We start from the raw sequence: 4,758 nt of genomic DNA on the forward strand, positions 1-4,758 counted from the left end.
ATAATAAATGACATGAATTTTCTTATCCTTCCTTTGACCTAAAATACATCCAACAGCTAAGTCACTTGCATCACACATAATTTCAAAGGGTAAATCCCAATCGGGCTTAGCAATAATAGGTGCACTGACTAAAGCTGTTTTCAACATTTCGAAAGCTTTAACGCAATCTGCATTAAAATCAAAGGTTGAATCTTTCATGAGTAAATTAGTAAGTGGTTTGGAAACTATAGAGAAATTCTTAATAAATCTTCTGTAAAAACCTGCATGTCCTAAAAATGACCTTACTCCCTTAACAGTAGTTGGAGGGGGTAATTTTTCTATTACTGAAGTTTTTGCTCTATCCACTTCTAATCCCTTTTCAGATATTTTGTGACCTAAAACAATTCCCTCGTCAACCATGAAATGACATTTTTCCCAGTTTAATACTAAATTTGTTTCTTCACACCTAGACAAAACTTTATCCAAGTTTTGTAGGCATGAATCGAAAGAATATCCATAAACGGAAAAATCATCCATAAAAACTTCCATGATATCTTCAATGAAATCATTAAAAATTGCAGTCATACAACGTTGAAATATTGCAGGTGCGTTACATAGACCAAAGGGCATCCTTCTATATGCAAATGTTCCGTAAGGACATGTGAAGGTTGTTTTATCTTGGTCATCCGGGTAAATATATATTTGAAAGAATCCGGAATAACCGTCTAGAAAATAATAGAAAGCATGACCAGCTATCCTTTCGATCATTTGATCAATGAAAGGTAGAGGAAAATGGTCCTTCCTAGTTGCTTTATTAAGGTTCCTATAGTCTATACAGACCCTCCAACCGGTGGTGGTTCGTGTAGGTATTAATTCACCTTCGTCATTCCTTACAACTGTTATGCCTCCCTTTTTAGGTACACAATGGATTGGACTAACCCATTCACTATCCGAAATAGGATAAATGATTCCATTGTCAAGAAGTTTAGTAATCTCATTTTTTACTACTTCTTCCATATTCGGATTGAGACGTCTTTGTCTATCCGCTTTAGGCGGCTTATCTTATTCTAAGTGAATTCTGTGCATTACAATGCTCGGATTAATACCTTTTAAGTCTGAAATTTGCCAACCCATACTTCCTATCTTATTTCTAACAACTTCTTTCAATTTCTCTTCTTGAACCTGTGTTAATTTGTTAGAGATAATTATAGGTAGAGAATCGCTTTCGCCTAAGAAAGCGTACCTCAAATGACTGGGTAATTCTTTAAGTTCTAATTTAGGTGGAACTATAATTGAAGGCGGAACTGGTCCATCTTCTCGAATCAAAGGCTCTGGGTCCTTATCTTCTAATTCCTCACTCATTATAGGTTCTATTATTTCTTCTTTTTGAACAATGTCATTTACACATTCTTCAACTAAATCGAGTTTCATACAAGTGAAATCCTCCATAGGATATTTCATCGCTTGGTTCATATCAAACTCGATCTTATCTTCTCCTATTCTTAAAACTACTTTCCCTTCCGACACATCAACTAGAGTACGTCCCGTGTTCATGAACCATGTTGGTACGTTTGATATCTTCTTCTAAGCCTAACTTATTAAAAATTGATAATGACATCAAATTTATACTTGCCCCTAAATCACAAAGACAACTGGGGAATTCAATATCTCCCAATTTACACGGAATGGTAAAACATCCGGGATCTTTCAGTTTGGTGTGCAAATTACTTGACACAATTGAACTACAATCTTCAGTTAGTGAAATGGATGAATTTCCTTCCCAACTGATTTTCTTTGAAATTAAATCTTTTAGGAATTTACCATAATTGGGAATTTGTGTAATTGCATCCATAAACGTTAAATTAATATGCAAATTTTTAAGTTTGTCTAAAAATGTTAAAAGTTGTTTGTCATAGTCCTTATTGCGGACTTTGTGTGGAAAAGGTGGTTTGGGTACAAAAGTTTTTGTACTAGAGTCAATTGGTGCATCTTTTTGGTTTAATGTATCTTCTTTGGATTTTGGTAAATCAGTTCCTGGTAAAGTCGAATTTCCGGGCATTTCCGGACCTAAGTAATTTTTCCCTGAACGAAGAGTGATAGCCTTAACATGCTCTTTCGGATTTTCTTCCGTATGGCTGGGAAGACTTCCCTCTTTGCGGGATGGAATTGATTTAGCGAGTTGTCCAATTTGAACCTCCAAATTATGGATGCTAGATGATTGGTTTTTAATAAGCTGATCGAATTTATTCTCGATCCGTTTAAAACCATCGTCGTGATTACTTATTTTTCCGCTCATAGCATCAATAAATTTGTCGATTTTAGAAGATAAAGTGCTAATCGTATCTCTTGATTGATTTTAATAATTGGTGGTACGATTTTGATTAGCATTAGCATTATTATTGTTATCTCTCCAGTTAAAGTTACGATGATTTCTCCATCCAGGATTATATGTATTGGAATAAGGGTTATTAGTTTGGTTTTTCCCTTGGACAAAATTTACCTGTTCAATTTCGCTCATACCTTCATAATCCACATCCGTTTGGATTGGCTGACCATTAGGATCACACGGTGCCATAAACCTATCAATTTTATGCGATAAGGCAGAAAATTGGGCTTGCAACATCGCAACTGGATCAAGATTCACTATACCTTTAACTGATGACGTAGTTGAGGATGATGGTTTTGCCATTGGTACGTGTCCACGCTTCGCGGGCCACATACTGCTGTTGATAGCCATTTCCTCCAAAAGTTCTCTTGCTTGGCCGATGTTTTCTTCATGAATAACCCTCCAGACATAGCATCCAATGAACCTCTAGTTGTAGGATTTAGTCCATTATAAAATGTTTGCATTAAAAGTTCAGCGGGCAATTGGTGGTGTGGGCATAAACGTTGAAGTTCTTTAAAACGTTCCCAATCCTCATAAAGAGTTTCATTATCATTTTGAGAAAAAGATGTTAATTCTTTAATGACTCTTGCGGTTTTTGCTAAAGGAAATTTTTTTGATAACAATGCTTGGGCTAATTGCTCCCAAGTTTCAAATGTTGCGGCTGGCATAGAAGTTAACCATTCTTTGGCTCGATCCTTCAAAGTAAAAAGAAAAAGGCGAAGATTGATTGCTTCCGCAGTCACATTCGGTATTTTAAAAGTATCACAAATTTCTAAGAAATTTGTCAAATGGGTGTTAGGATTTTCGTTAGGTAACCCGTAAAATGTTACGTTATTTTGTAACATATTAAGCAATGCTGGCTTAATCTCAAATTGATTTGCATTTATTTGGGGTCTAACTATACTGTTTGTTACACCGGCCACTCCTGGCCTAGCGTAATCCATAAGCGTAGCCATAATTTCTGGCTCAGTAATTCTAGTTTTTATTGGAGTCTTGTTTTTGTTTTTGTTTTTGTTTTTCTTATTCTTTTTAAGAGTCTTTTCAATTTCTGGGTCTAGCGGTTTTGGTGGGATGCCTGAACTTCGAGAACTGCGCATGAACTTGAAATTTCGCACGAACCGAAACTACCTTCAAAACAGAATTTGAAAAATAAATATGTGAATAATTTGAAATAAATAAAATATAAAAGTTTGAATAAGTATAAATAAACCTAGATTCGAAATAAAATACGAAAAATCTAAATTTTTGTCAAAAAATTTGGCGTTCCCCGGCAACGGCGCCAAAAACATGTTGATGTGATTTCCGCAAGTGCACGGTATACGCTTGTAGTAATAAAAGATATCGATCCCACAGGGAACGTTTTTTAACAAAAACTTATTTTGAATTGGTTAAATACACTTTTAAAATTTATAATATGGAAAATCGTTAAATCAGAATTGGTTTTGAAATTGCTCGAATGAGAATTAAAATAGAGAATAACAAATGTTAGAAAATACTTCTGATTTAGGAATGAATTTACAAAACATGATTGTTTAGTTCTTTAGAAAAGTAAACAAATGTATTCGTTTGCATTAAGCAAAGAAAACAACTTTAAACTTTGTATATTTTATAACGATGAAATAAATGACGGAACCTCTAATTTTTAGGCTTTGAACTGTAGTCAATCCTCCTACGGTCGGGTTAGATCGCTACCTTAACCAAATTAAAACTCTTTCGAGATAATAATTTGTCTAAGTGTTCAACAAAGTTTCCTTGTAAAGATTTTGAATTAAACTACGTTTTAATGAAAACACCGGCAATCCACTTCGGATCCTTTACCAAAGTGCTGCATGAAAATCTATCGAATAGAACGGACTTTATTAGATGAAATATAAATTGATACAAGTTTACAAAGAACAAGGAGCATGAAAACATTCGACGGCGTGCAAGTGAACGGGTTGTGAAAGGACGTCTTTATCCACCCGAACGAACGCGTTTCTTTGAATTAAACATGTGTTCATTGTACTTGGAGGAATTTCTGCACTTACCGAGAATATTTAATTCTTGGCCGAGAATGGGGGAGCATTTATTTGGTCTTCAAACGAAGGGAAGGAGCTGCTGAAAAACGCGTGTCGCGACCGAGAATTTGAGATTCTCGGTCGCGGCTTTTGTAAATTCTCTATCGAGAATCTTATTTCCTCAACCGAGAATGTGACATTTTCTTCTATTTCTGACTTCGTCTTTGTCCTCGTTTAGGTGTAATTGATCTTCGTTGTTTTTTACTCTTTTTGTAGGGTTTTTATTCTGTTTTTAAGCTCTTTTCGTTCCTATTTGGATTTTACCAAATATTTACGTACCTTGCAAGAAAGAAACATATTCGAGAGTAAAAGCATTCTAAACAGGTATAAATAGCG

General features: G+C 35.0%; 1 non-coding gene across 1 annotated transcript; it reads left to right on the forward strand.

The window, feature by feature from the left end:
* The first annotated feature begins 2,845 nt into the window (after positions 1 to 2,845).
* On the forward strand, positions 2,846 to 2,952 carry LOC136216149 (small nucleolar RNA R71). The gene has a single exon (XR_010683141.1). It is a non-coding gene; the product is annotated as a small nucleolar RNA R71 (small nucleolar RNA).
* Positions 2,953 to 4,758: the final 1,806 nt, after the last annotated feature.

Source organism: Euphorbia lathyris, chromosome 1 (assembly GCF_963576675.1).
Source record: "Euphorbia lathyris chromosome 1, ddEupLath1.1, whole genome shotgun sequence".
NCBI lineage: Eukaryota > Viridiplantae > Streptophyta > Magnoliopsida > Malpighiales > Euphorbiaceae > Euphorbia > Euphorbia lathyris.